Source organism: Anoplophora glabripennis, unplaced genomic scaffold, assembly GCF_000390285.2.
Source record: "Anoplophora glabripennis isolate ALB-LARVAE unplaced genomic scaffold, Agla_2.0 scaffold1626, whole genome shotgun sequence".
NCBI classification, from domain to species: domain Eukaryota; kingdom Metazoa; phylum Arthropoda; class Insecta; order Coleoptera; family Cerambycidae; genus Anoplophora; species Anoplophora glabripennis.
In genome coordinates, this window is record NW_019426014.1 from 28,673 (window position 1) to 44,278 (window position 15,606).

General features: G+C 32.1%; 1 long non-coding RNA gene across 1 annotated transcript; it reads right to left on the reverse strand.

Moving 5' to 3' along the window:
- Window positions 1-3,321: 3,321 nt before the first annotated feature.
- On the reverse strand, window positions 3,322-14,342 carry LOC108916117. Its single transcript, XR_001964756.2, has 3 exons — window positions 14,184-14,342; window positions 13,908-14,128; window positions 3,322-3,409 (listed from the first exon to the last, which is right to left on the reverse strand). It is a non-coding gene; the product is annotated as an uncharacterized LOC108916117 (long non-coding RNA).
- Between the last annotated feature and the right edge of the window lie 1,264 nt (window positions 14,343-15,606).

Sequence of the window (15,606 nt, forward strand, 5' to 3'; positions counted from 1 at the left end):
ATATATATATATATATATATATGGGGAATTGTTAAATACTAAAAGCCAGCGAAATTTGTCTATAAATCAAGACCAGTTTCTATTGTCTCCAATTTTTTGGCCAATTTATTAAATGCAAAACATAACATTTCTATACTTTTTAAAACGAGGAAAATTAACAATTCAGTACACAACTAAAACGAATGTTTCTGTACAATCAACAAAGTTATTATATTGCATGAACACGAGGTAATAATACCAACTATAGTTTTTCCGAAGTCAATTGAAGAACCTATAATTTCAAGGTATGTACCAGGCTCGGTCACTAAGCAGCAACTCGGCATTGAAATATTTGAAAAACTTGTTCCCATATTTAATTAGGCATACCCATAAACAGGTCTGGTCGAACTAAATATGTGGAGATGATAGAAATGGAAAACGAGCACAGTTGTATTGGGTTTCTGGGCCAGTGGCATAACCAGATCTGTATAAAGATCTGTATCGCCATTTTTATCATAGCCGTAGCCGCTGGGCCGCTGCGCTGCTCGCGCCGGCCGGCGCCGGCCGCATGGCGCACGGACGGACCTCGGCATCAGTCAAGATTCCTAAAGGGACAGGTTGCCTGACTTTCTACGTCACTGAGTATGCCGATCGCATCGCGTACTTGATAAATGCATGATACATGTATCGCGGTTTGTCATAATTTGTGTTGAGCTATGAGTCTGTACATGGTAGTCTGTGCTGTACATGTTTTGTGGTTATCCATTTTGATTTTGCTTATTTCCTGTTGTGATTTTTGAGATATTTTTTGTGATAGAGTCTGAAAATGTTTAGTTCCTTTTTTTATGTGATACAAAGTTTTTTTTAAATCTACACTTTTATTTTAAGTTACCAAATATAAAACCATTTATACAGGGTGTGCCATTTAACACTCCCGCTGCCAATATTTCCGAAATTAAGAAATTTATTTTAGTTCCGAAACTGGGGTTATTAGATCCCTCGAATAGCTTCAAATTGCAATTAGAACTGTTAGTTCAAATCTTTCTGTATAGATGGCGTGGCAATATTAAAAAAAAAAATTATCCCTGAAACGTGGAAATGCTGTCCATCTGAAAGATCGTTAAATTTTGAGTAATTTTTGTTCTATAAAGTTTTTCCCTATATTTACTTGTTTTCGAAATATGCCGACTTCAATGTGCAATGTATGATGTATAATAACAGGAAAATCTATTATTTTAAAATATTGTTATAATGGCTTTATTCACACCGCATACTGACTAACAAACAATAAATTATCAAAAAAAAAAGGAATGATCAACTACAGAAAAAAAAATGTATAATGGCAAATCTTATAAGAGGCAGAGACAAACCGTATTTTATCAAATGTTATTAAAAAATGCAGTCATAGGTGGATCATGTCAATAAAATATGCATAACAGATGACATATTAGTTTTCCAATAATTACAGTTTTATCAGCTTGCATCTTTCAATTTAACTATTATAAGATTTACCATTGTACAATTATTTTCTGTAGTTGATCATTTGTTTTTTTTATAATTTATTGTTTGTATGTGGTGTGAATAAAGTCATTATAACAATGTTTTAAAAGAATATTTTGTCTCATTGCATATTAAAGTCGACATGTCTCGAAAACAAGTAAATATTGAGAAAAACTTTATATTACAAAAATTATTAAAAATTTAACGATCTTTCAGATGGACTGCATTTTCACGTACCACGGATCAAAAAATGTTTAGTAACGCCACACTATCTATACAGAAAGATTTGAACTAACAGTTCTAACAACAATTTGAAGTTATTCGAGGGACTCACAGTATCCGGAACTAAAATAAATTTCTTCTTTTCGGAGATATTGGCAGAGGGAGTGTTAAATGGCACACCCTGTATACTATAAAAAAACAATATATTATAAATATAAACAACATTTATAACTAATAAACTAATATTTTCATTTTGAAACCGTTTTGCTGCAAATTTTAAGAAATTTGTTTAGCCCCCCCCAACTTTGCCTTCTGGTTACGCCACTGTTCTGGGCAATAAATCACAGCAGGTGACAAGTGATTCATAAATTTCCCAACAGTGCATTTCAGCAGTGCGGAATTTGATGTGAATCAGGCAATTTTAATTTATTATAGTCACCTATCTATCATTCATATTACAATTGCGAAAGGGAAAAATAAGAGGGATATTTTGTTTACTAATATTATCACAACATGGCATTTTGGAGACCTTTTGAAACGGGACAAAACAAAATTTACCACAAATATAATAAAATTGTTTGAGGACATAAATAATTAAAATATGTTGTTGGCCAAATGAACATATAAAAGAAATTTTCTACACATTATATATAAATTATTTTTTACCTTTCGCAGAAAATTTTTTTAAGGACGCCTATGAAACTCATTAAATTTTATTACCAGTCGTTTTTTTGCATATTCAACTGACTTCGGAAGAACCTATACCTACTTGCTTTGACAGGTTATCACTTTTGCGCGGGATAACTTTTTTTACGTCAATAAAATAACATCGGCAACACGACAATGATAGACACCGTTTCAGGTGTAGATATCATTTTCCGGTAATGATGGTGAAAAAAAAAATTGCTTACAACTCGTGCTATTTAGCCAGAAAATCGGAATTGTATTTTTTCCTAAACAAAAAATTGGAAACATTAATAAAACTCGAGGCCTAAACATTTGAAAAAATCCTTATTAAAATATTTTTATATATTTTTAACTAACGTTCTATTTTTTCCAGTTTTTCTGTGACAAAAACTGTTTTTTTCCGAGAGACAATTTGTCCCCAAATTTTGCAATTACAGTGGGAACCTTCAAGTTAGCGGAATAATTATACATCTCCCCTTTCTTCATACGAATCGACGTTTATAAGGGGCCATCCATAAATTAAGATTTTTAGGAGGGAGAGGATGGGGTTCAATTTTTTCTTACAATTTCATACGTAATGTTTTTAAAATTTTTTTAATCTAATGTATCGATTAGATCTTTGTGCAATATTTTTATTACACCTTAACACAATAAAATACGATGCCTTTGATTTATATAAAAATTATATAATTGTTACACCAAACACAATAAAATACATTAATAAACTGCAAAATCTTCGATTTGTATAAAAATTACGTAAGGGGAGAGGGGTTGCGAAAAATCTTACGATTCCTGACAAGAGAAAGGGAAGGGATAAAAAATCCGTCAAAATAGTCTTACGTAATTTATGGATGTCACCTAACTACTAGTAATTCTTACCTTGTGCAATGGTAGCAGATGCGGCGCATCCGTCTGGAGCTTCAGAAAGCGGCTGCCACTATTGCAAAGCTCCACCGCTCCCATGGTAGTGGCGCCGCTGACACCGGTAGACGACCCGCCAGGCTTACGCCCCACATGCTACCTTCAACAGGAAAGACGGACTCAATAGATGTGCTTAATTTACTTGAGGTGTAAGTTAATACCTAAAATTTACCGAGATGTTAGATAAATGAAATATGTGGTTGTGAAAAAATGGTTGTGCTGGAGTGTGCTAACTTTGTGCTGTTGAAAAGATTTTTATATCCTTCACCTGTTGAGAAAGTTAAAACAAAGTTCTAATTTTGTTTCTATTATGTCCAAAAAAAAAAAAAAAAAAAAAGGAAAACTAAGAGTGAAATTAACCCCCCCCCCCACTATAAAACAAACAATTATGCTGAATTGTGCTACATTAGGTATGTGGTGAAATAACGTTATATCTTTCGCGGTTTTCCAAAAAATGCAGAAAAACCGAGTATACTACTAATAAAAACGACTTTTCAGGACTACATTATGGTGTATCGCCCACTGTTCAACCAGATTCCCAAGTCCGACCACCCTACCGGGGGTATCAGTTCCACGTTGCCCGAGGTTGTAATTGAACAGAAACAGAATGTGCAAACAATAAATTATAAAAAAAAACAAATTATTTATGGTTCCAACAGGACGAAGCGCCCCCCTACAATACTAATGCTGTGCCAAGAATATTTAAATCAGAGGTTTCCGGGAAGATGGTTAGGTACTAACAGAGTTATAAGGTGATCGGTTCGTTCACCAGATTTAATCCCATTGAAGTTATTCTTATGGGGTCATTTAAAAAACACTATATTTTTTAGGACCCGCCTAGCTGTAATGTCGAACTAACGAGAAGACTAACATTGTGTATGTTGAAGGATGTAATTTTTAACATTTATTATAATGTTTTAACTTCAATAACTACATCTACATCTCCATTATTATTCTACATCTCCATTATTATTTTAAATACTTTCTGTTATTTTTTCTGTAGTTGATAATTTTTTTTTAATAATTTATTGTTTGTTAGTTAGTATGTGGTGTGAATAAAGCCATTGTAACAATATTTTGAAAGAATATTTTGTCCCAGTGTGATTTATACAAAATAATAGATTTTCCTGTTACATCATACATTACATATTGAAGTCGACATGTCTCGAAAAAAAAGTAATATTGGGAAAAAGTTTATATTAAAAAAATTACTCAAAATTTAACGATCTTTCAGATGTACCGCATTTCCACATTTCAAGAATCAAAAAATTATTTCCCCCCCGGAAAGTTGATAACCACATACTTTATAACTCCTGAGGAGCTTCCTTTTGACGAGTCTACCACATTTTTCCTCTGCGACTTTTCTCGATTCCTCCACTTTTCCACTCGGAAAAGTCCAAAAACATGGCAATTTCCCGGGGTCTTAAAAAGTCAAGACTACATCTTTTATTTTTAGCTTCAGTTATTGGAAATGTTGCAAATGCCGATTTAAATTTGTCCGACAGAAATTCTTCCGACATTGACGTGTCTACCGGTCGAAACATGCCAAAATAACAGGGTATTGAAAATCAATTACCACATAGGTAATTTTTAGTAAAATTAATTGTAAATAATTAATTCAGTCAAAAAGTATTGTTGTCCGACAAATTTCAAGCCGCGTTTTTTCAGTCCGACAGCTGGAAATCGGAATTTTCACAGGGTATGAAAAATCGATTACCACATGTCGGACAAAAATAACACACGATAGAAAAGTGTTTTTTATAAGCAAAAATTGTAATGTCCGACAAAAATATATCCGCAAATCGTCAGTCCGACAAAAAAAGATGAAAAAAATTTCGTAAAAAATGTGCACATGTATTTATAATTTCTAATAAGGTATTTTCATGTATTAAGCAAAATTCCATATAAATATACAATACAGGGTGTTTCAGAAAGACCTCCCGTAAATACAGGGGGTGAGGACGACAAAAAATAAGAATTTTTTGTCATATGAACTATATGTCTATCTCCTCTTCTCAAAGCTCAAGCTTACTTTGAGAAAAGTCACTTATTTTATAGTGTAATATTGTAAGAGTTTAATTAAAAGCCTTTTTTCTCGAAAATCGTCCACATTAGGAAGTTCTAACAAGAGTACATTATTTTTAGAAAATAAAATTGTACAATAGAAATTGGAGCCCGACTGGTAAAAAACCTAACCTTAAAAAAAATATAACTTAAATTGTAATAAGAATGTAGCATAACTAGCGCTTTCTATGAAATATACAAAAAATAATTAGACTAGCGTATTTGGCACCCTTAAAAACCTCGGACTACCAAATTTCATAAAAATATTTCGCACCATTTGGAAATTTTCATAAAAATGTTATTTAAAAAATTTTATTTTGTCTCTCTGTATCTCGAAAACAAGAGGAGATAGACATAGAGTTCATAAGACAAAAAATTCTCATTTTTTATCATACTATCACCCTCTTTATTTACGGGAGGTCTTTCTGAAACACCCTGTATATATTTTTCGTTTTATTCTTGTAATTGTAAATCTCTATATGCTCAATTTAGCCAAATAAATATCGAGAAAAGAATTAAACGATTTCAAAAAAGTATGTATGGTGTAAAAAAATTATGCACAAAAGTTTTGGGATTTTCTTTTAGAAAAATAGGAAAATTTTTGTAAAGAAAAATAACAAACGCGAATGAAAACTTGAAAGAGAAAAAAGGATTTTTATATCAAGTATAATATTAATTTATTTAGAAATAATGCATTATGCACTAAGATAGTATTAATCGCCTCAAAAATAACTTCATTTGTTTATAACTTTTAAATTTTTAAGCATAAAATAAGCAATATTATAATTATTTATTTGAAACAAATAATAATTTACATAATAATAATTAATAACCATTTATAAATATGAAATTTTTGGAGTGAAAAAATTAAATTTCATCACGATTATTGATTTATTGATTTTTTAATAATTTGCGGACATTAAATCGTCGGAAATTTTTATATCACTATTTTGTACAGTAAATTTAAAAGTGGAAAAAATGAAAATTAGATATGTGGTAATCGATTTTTCATACCCCGTGAAAATTCCGATTTCCAGCTGTCGGACTGAAAAAACGCGGCCTGAAATTTGTCGAACAATACTTTTTGACTGAATTAATTTACAATTAATATTACTAAAAATTACCTATGTGGTAATTGATTTTCAATACCCTGTTATTTTGGCATGTTTCGACCGGTAGACACGTCAAAGTCGGAAGAATTTCTGTCGGACAAATTTAAATCGGCATTTGCAACAAAATTTCCAGTTACTTACGCTAAAAATAAAAAATGTAGTATTGACTTTTCAAGACCCCGGGAAATTGCCATGTTTTTGGACTTTTCCGAGTGGAAAAGCGGAAGAATTGAGAAAAGTCGCAGAGGAAAAATGTGGTAGACTCGCCAAAACGAAGCTCCTCAGGAGTTATAAAGTATGTGGTAATCAACTTTCCAAAGGGGGCATGTACTGTGAACTAAATGTTTTTAAGTTAAGTGAAATTTGCAAATGTAAATTTTTTTGCAATCACCACACATTTAGAATTCTGTGCAACCCTAAAAAATTGTTAATGGTCAACATTACCTATTACTTAATTCAATAATTGTAATGAATATGTTATACAAAGTAGATATACAGTGTAAATAAGTACGAAAAAATTCGGGGGGTGATTCCCTGTGGAAAAATAAGGTGGGTCTTTCATATAACAAAATCTCATTTGAACATCCCCTTTAAAAATACCACCCCTTAAAGAGCCTGCCAAAAAAGTAGTTTCTAATTTTTTTCTAAAACACCAAAAAAGTGATATACCCAAAATTATGTAGACATTTTCTGCTGACGAGAAGGCCCTAGGGCTGTAAGGGGCAGAAAAAGCCACCCCTAAGACTTATTTCTTATGTAACTTTCTTTCTTATTACTATCTTACCATTTCAGTTAGCCTGATTCATTCTAAACAAAAAAGTACTCTTGTAATTTTTTCGTAAAATTAACGATTTCTGAGCAAATAATTCATTTAAAATCAGTTGCAAGGCTTGATTGGCATAGGGTAAAAATATCGAAATGTAATTTTTCTAGTTCACAAAATCACAGAAATAGTTAATTTTAGTTAGTTAACTGAAATATAAATAAAAATATTAGGCAACTGTTTCCACAGAAAATAAAATCTTGTTTCTTAATTTACACATAGATGTTTGTGCGGGAATTAAATGTATAAAATTTTAAGATGATAGTATAAAAATAAACGTAGCAATACACTATAGATGGAATTATACAAAAAACAAATGCCACCTTTTTTACTTAACTTTATGTTCTATATAATTTTTAATAAATTCTGTAAAAATTATATCTATAATTAAAATGACTGTTACAACGTGAAACAAGACGGCACCTAGAGGCCATCAAGAAATCAGGATCAGACAGAATTTTTAATAATTATTTTGACTGGCAGTACTGGCACAAAAGTTTCATGATGAAACATATATCTGGGTCACTATATCATTTTGTAACCCTAAAAAGTGCAATTTAAGGGTTTTATTAAATAACCAAGAATATTTCGTTCATTTCCCAACTGTTGTTGAAAATGGTATCACTTTTTTAAATCAAAATAGATAATAGGACATAGTATGGCAAATTTGCAACGTTTTGATGCTTTATCTTCTGTTGAATTTTTTACACTTACTATGAATGACTGAAAATGTCACTGGAAAAGTTATTTCAAAAACTGTGGTTATAAAAAAATTAATAATAAATATGTTAAAAGAAATTTGTAATAATTATATTACAGACAATTTAAATTATACGCCTAACTTCTTAGTATACAGGATGTTACAAATTCACTTCTCACTACAGGAATCTCGGAAACAGTAAGAGATACAAACTAGCTTAAATGGGGGTAAATTTGTGTAATCAAGGGACCAACATTACGCCTCTAAAAAATCAGGGCTAACATGATTAGTTTTCGAAATATTTAAAAAAAAACGAATTTTGGAAATCCTTTTTTGTTTCATTTCAGCCTTGTTTGTGGTGATACTGAAAAAAGTAGAACACTTTCTCATTGCCACATTTTGCCCTCTATCGAATGGCAAAATCAATTTTTATATGTAACGTTTCGTCTCTCCAGGACCATCATCAACTTCATTTTTTTTAAATATGACCCTGGAAATTTTATTACATTTTTTGCAAGCCTTCCTGACCCCCAATATAGTACTGCCTCAGTTCGAACCAGATTCAGACGTTATGTCTCGAAAAATTAATCTTCAGTGTATTCGTTCCTAATTTATCTAAATTTTTTGTTTAAATTTCTTTGTTTACTGAATTATAGTACACTAGTTATTTAAACTATTACCACCACGCGTTACAATAAAACATTTATTATTATTAACTATTACCATCACTTGGTCATACATAACTCAATAAGTTATTGCATCAAAATTAAAACATTGTTACAATTTTAATTTTATTGACAAATTAATTCTTAAAAATGCATATGAACAACCAAAACGCCAACTGAATATTATTCTTTAAAAAATGTCAGTAAATGTTCAAAAACATTTTCGTTTTGACAAAGGTTGAAAATGAAGTTCAGCGTTATATTATCGGAATTTATTATATCTGTAACCGCAACTGTGAAAGAGCATGTCAGATGCATGTGAATATCCTGAAAAAAAAAAAGATCGGAATTTGTTTGAATTTTGAGCACCCGAGAAGCCTAGATATAACTATGGACACGGGAATAAAACTCTAATAATGTTTTATTTTAATGCTTGGTGGTAATAATTTAAATAATTAGATGGATTTCACAGAGTCTAACGACACTGACAGTGTTCGATAATTTAATAATCATAGAAATATAAATAAAAAATTTAGATAAAGGAACAAGTACACTGAAGATGTGTCACCTTAACTTTATTAGATAAAGAAATTGGGCACTGTCCCGGCTTCTCTTATAGTCGGGGCTGGGTGTGAGTTGCTTATTGTCTTTATTGTTACCTTTTTTTAATATTTATTTATTTATGCGACCAGAACTACTTGGGTGCAAGCCGCCTAAGCGACAGAAGGGGGAAAAGACAAGAACAGACCAACCAAACTCAAAATAGGTATTAAATTAATTTAATGAGTAAAGTGTATAAAGTCGATAAAACCCGAATAATAATTTAATGAAATGATAACAAACAATTAATTAATTAAAACTATGGAAACCTTTAAATTCACCAAACAAACGCAATCAAATTAGCAAGTCGAACAGAATTGACAAAATTTTTACAAAAAAATAATTATCGAAATGTTTATAGGTAAGTATTAATATATAAGATTTTTATAATAAATTTCCCAATGATTATAACATTTTATAGATATTTAAAATTGAAAAGGTGAAAGCTTAACTTATGTAAACTAAAATTCATAGGTGACCTATTATAGGTTCAGGCCATTATTGAAATATAAAACGTCCTCGATAGACAGCTGCATATGGAGTTTACATAAATCAATTTAATTAAATTTTATCGTATAGGGTTCAACATAGGTAAGTATATCTCTAAAAATATAAAATCAAACTGCATAGGTGAGTATCTCTATAAATATTCGGCAATAGTAAATAAGTAACAATATTCAATTTATAGGTGCGGCTTCAAAGAGTTGAGGAAATCCCATCTCAAACGGTATGCAGTTCCAGATACTGCATCCGAATGAAGTAATAAAAACAGTACTCACAGGGATCCACATTGTGAAGTGCATGTCCAAGTGACAAAAACTGAAAAACTAATACTGCAGGTTGACGATGGCGTAACGTTTGAGGATTCGGCTGGCTTGGGCAGATACAATACAAAATTGGAAAACATGCTCCAGGTTTCACTGGGGAGTGATGGACAACATATTCGTGTTGGCACCAAAAGGATGTTTTTAACGCATAGAAACATTTTCAAATAATCTAGGATATATTGTTATGTTTGTATTTAAAAGTACAAACAAAATAATTCAGTCGTTTTGATAAGCCATTGCATTATATTATATCCGAAATATTAACTTGTCCCAACATTTAGTTGTTAGGGCTCGTACATATGTATATGCAACATTATATGAAGACATTCACGATACAATGTTTCACCAAGTGTGTCCACTAGTTGCGATCTTTGTATTTCAACTAGGTGGTTCTGTCGGTTTGCTTGTCTTGTGAAATGTAACGAAATAAAATTGCTGCTGCTGTTATTGTTCTTCATAATTTAAAACGAAGGCGTGCAAAACAAAAACCCAAAAGAAAAATATAGGTAAGGGACTGGATAGCGAAAAGGAATGAGCAAGGAGCATATAGTAAATTGATGAGAGAATTGCGTAATGAAGATCCTGATTGTTATAAAAATTTTTTGCGCATGATTTTCAGTTTTTTTTTTAATTATCAAAATTTTGATTATTTTTTTCATAATTTTTTATGACAATACACCTTTTTTGTAGGACATACTTTTAAGGTAATATTTTAATGTTTAATTTCAACTGACTTTGTTTAAGGTAATCAGTTGATGTGTGTAATACTTGTACTTAATTAAATATATTATTAATAAACGTATAGTATACTTAATGAATTTTTTTCATCCAATAATTCAGGTCTAACCTCATATTCGGCTATTAATGACAGCGTTTCATTTCTTGACCACTTCTCCACTTTTAAATTCCCTAGATACTATCCACGCAAGACTCGCGGAGAAACAAACCTGTTTTGTATCATACGAAACAGATTGCGCTACATATAAACACCTGTGCCGACTGACAGTTGTATCTCAACAATATATGTATCTGCGCTACACGGTGTTTATGTTGCATACCACGTTTCAACGTTGTGTACACAAGAAATACCTGTTGCGAGTGTGTTGCAATACAATGTTGCGCTACAAAGGTATCCAGTGGACCCGTACCTTAATGGTTTATAAAAAATGTTTCAAGCCCGCAAGAAAGTTAGTCTTAAAAATTGTATATCTTTAAGTGTACTCATTTGTTGATTGATAATTTTCATAACGCTATAATTGTAAATAAAAGAAAACATATCCTTTTCAGTGTTCTGTTCAGACTTTCTAAGATTCTTCACAATTCCAGTTTCACAGTAGGAGAAAAATTAAGTTGAATATTCTAATTAAGTTGAATATTCTAATCTTGAAATAAATACGCAACTATTTTTAAAAAAAAATAATAATAAACCATTTGTTTATACCACAACTTTCAATTTTTTTACCTTAGGTTCAAACACTATACCATGACTCATTTTCGTTAAAGAAATGCTTCAATAGCACGCAAAACGGAACAAAACAATAGACATGTAAGTATATGTTTAGTATAATACGCAAGACTTGCATTTTATCTTTTATAAGTGCACTGTGAGTGAATGAAATTTTATATACATGGATAAAAAAGGCATACATCGTGAAAAAATTAACTCGGTTTAAACCAGTGGATCACATTTTCAAAATTTATGTTACTGGAAACAAAAATAATATTCCAACTTTGGTGCATAGCTTTTATATTAGGGGAGCCCAAGAGGGGATTTTGGGATTTACTCAAGCACAGCAGATTAACATATGGGGGATACCTTGCACCCTGTTGAGTACCTCCACCATATCTAAGTCCTCTATATAAGGCCGAGTGTGTAGGGCACCCAATCAGAATAGTAAAGAAAAAAATCGAGTTGGAAATACTCGAGCGCGTCAGACTAAGGTATGATGGGTTAATTACATGCTGAAAAGTGTGCATTCCAATAATCTGACGATTTGAGTGTGACGTAAGGCAGTCAGAAGCTCAAAAAAAAACGTCACCTCGACATTCTCGAGAGCGGTCGAATTTTTTTTTTATTTTGAAGGAAATAATTCAAGGATCACGGGAAAAATATAATCTGCCGATTTCCACAAGCCGAAGTAACAAAAATCGTTGTGATATGTGGAATCTGATGCTGCTCCGCTTTTTGACAGGAAACGCCCATAAGACAATTTTTCGTGGGCCTCCTTGTCTTTGGAGCCAAAAAAAATTGGTCGTTTTTAAAAATTATTAGTCCACTAGAAAGCCATTAAATTTAGAAACATTTTTGTCTCTTGATACTTTTTTCGTAAAACGCAATGTTTTCGAGAAAAATGGCAAAATGTGATCGAATGCATATCGTGATTCGCCATATTCCTCAAAACCATTGCGTTTTACTACAATCGTATAAAGAAACAAAAAAGTTTCTAAATTCAATGGCTTTCTAGCCAACCAATAATTTTTAAGAATTTCAAATTTACGACCAAATTTTTATTATTAGTTTTATTTTTATTAAGGTTATACATCACAACTGTCCACCGCCAAAAAACAATTACTCGTGCTATTTATATTTGTCACATTCAGTCCCTCCAAATAATCGTCAGATTATGGATCAGCACAACTAGGGCATCAAGCTGAACCATCTATGAAAATCTGATGCGCTCGAGTATTTCAAAATGGCGATTTTTTTGCATTTTCAAAAGGCTGCCACGAGTTTGTGTCACATCCGAATCGTCAGTCTTTTTAATGGGAGCTTCATTTGAGTTCACTTAACATCCCCTCTGAATATATGACGCGCTCGAGAAAAATTTTTTTTGCCCATTTTTAACACACTATCAATATCTGACGCTTTCGAGTATTTCCATGTGACTGTTTTTTTTACATTTTTGAAAGCCTGTAGGCACTCCCCCCACCGGTGAAAGAATATACATACATCATATAACCTTTTTTTCTTTCTACCATCTAATCTTCAAAATCCAATAGGTCCCTACGACGCTCGAGTAAATCCCCGTTTAGCATTGTGGGCTCCCCTACTATTACTGTTTTGATGCAAATTAGCAGTTTGTAAAATTATGAAATGATTGATGATTATGATTTGTAGAGAACCTTAATAGACATTTTTTTTATTTGAGTTTTTTTTTAATATGTTTTATAGCTAATTCAATGGGAATATTTGTATAAAAAGATTTAACATGCAGTGAAATAATAACATGATCTTGAGGAACAATTTGTTTTTTTAATAAATTCACAAAATTGCCAGGAGTCTTTAATGTAATTTTCATTTTTTCCTAAAATATTTGAAATAGTATTTGACAAAAATTTTGATAAATTGATTGGGCCTGAAATGTTACTAATAATTGGTCTAAGAGGATTATTCTCTTTATGTAATTTAGGTAGACCATATAAAAATGGGGCTTTTCATTTGAACAGGTAAGATAATTTTTTGTTTTAAGGTCAATAAATTTTTTTTGTTAAACCATGAATTAATAAATTTATTTATTTTATTTTCAATTTTTAAAGTTGGATCAATTTTTTCTTGTTTATAAGTTGTATTATCATTTAATAATGTCATTATTTTATCATTATATTAATTTTTGTATATAATTACGGTTGTATTACTCTTATCAGCCGATAACATAAACAAATCTGTACATATTATTTAAAAATTCTTTCATTTCTTCATTATTACAATTAATTCCGTGGCATGGATTATAAAACGACTTCATAACTCAATAGTGGAAGGATAAGTGCATAATATATGTATTATTTGATAGGAAAAAATATATATACCTCCATGTCCTCCTCTACCTCCACGTCCTCCTCTACCTCCACGACCTCCTCTACTACCTTGGTTATTGTGACTTATTATTAAAGTTATCAGATGGAGCATCATTCCAGCCACTATCAGAATCATTAGTTGTAGCTGCTCCAGAGCCCCAATAATCTTTTGCTTCTACCGCTTTAAAACTTCTGCAAATTTTCGTCCACCCTAAGCAGCTATATGAGCAACTCTTATATAAAAGTAAAACTTTAAAAAAAAATTACAACGTTTTTAATATTACTTACAACAGAAATTGTAGTAGCTGGTGCTCCATCATCCCAGTCATCACCCATTTTGTTTACAAATACAATAATTCTGTATTTATATGTGAAATTGAACAGATTGTACTCCAAATCTGAACAATGACGCCAACATAAATAATAGAAGGACGCCAAAAATCAACAACGTTGTTCCCACAAAACATATATTCGGGTCGATTCTGTTTACAAATTGCAAGGAATGGTTAAGCGTTTTTTTAAAGATGTATTGTTGATAAGCAATTTTTGTTCATATGTGTATTCTGTTTCACCTTTCACAACCATTTCATCTGTCAGTTTAACAATTTATTGTTCAAAAGAATTGCTATCATAACAACCACATTTTAGTGGTTGCTATGGCTGTAGCAAGATATATTTCATGTTTTCAGTATGGAAAGTATTTAAATATTTACTTATTTGTAAATAGTTTCCAGTAGCGTTTGTTGTAAAGTGGACAATGGACCCAATTGGGATTAATTTTTATGTCAATTTTATGCAAGTAGCAGAAAATGTTCACAATCAGTAAGTTTTCAGTTGTATATAAGTATTTGTTTAAAAATGTTAATTTTTATATACAGACCGAGGTTAGAATATCGGCGCATTAGGGATACCAGTAATTCATTTGAATTGTCAAATGAAAAATTTATAAAGCTTTTTAGGTTAAATAAAGAATTAGTTGAAAATTTAATTAAAGAATTCAGAGAACACCCCTTACCCCCTCCGCACCCCGTAGGGTGGAAGGGGTGAGTTGAAATTACGTGCCTTCTTAGGTCTCTTCCCATCTATAGTACACCCCTAAATTTTCAGATTTTTATATTCAATTTTGACGGAGATACGCCAGACACCCAAGAGCTATAGTCCAACCAACACCACAAAATTTACATACATCTTACATACATACTGAGGTTATGTCCAGTATCATTTATCTAGGACCTAGGGTCTAGGGTTATGTCGTTGTTAGTTGATACCTCAGAGCACATACCTCGTAAGAGTAATACATAAAGTCTGAGGTTGTTACTCGTTATGTGGGAAAACCGGAAAAACAGTGTTAGGCGTATTCGTTTTAAGTAATATGAAGTCGCCATTATTCTATGGCTAGAAATTGGCCTCAATGATTTGGGATCGAGGGGGATTATCCCTCTTTATCCTGCCTCATCTCGTGTAGGCCTGGACAGCCTTCGTAGGTGGGCCCCATCCGTCGTCTACCCCGACCGCAAATGCGGCCGGTGTAGGCGCTTTGTGGGACCTCCTTTTGTCCTGGCTGGGCCCCGCCGGCTAGGGCCCTTTCTTCTGGCGCTCTTCTTGCTTCGCCGGCTCGTCTGTGTAAACCCCGGGGGTAGTGTCATGTTTATGTGTGGTATGGTTGGGTAGGGTAGTGCGGCTATGCAGCCTGGGATGCGCTTTGCTAAGG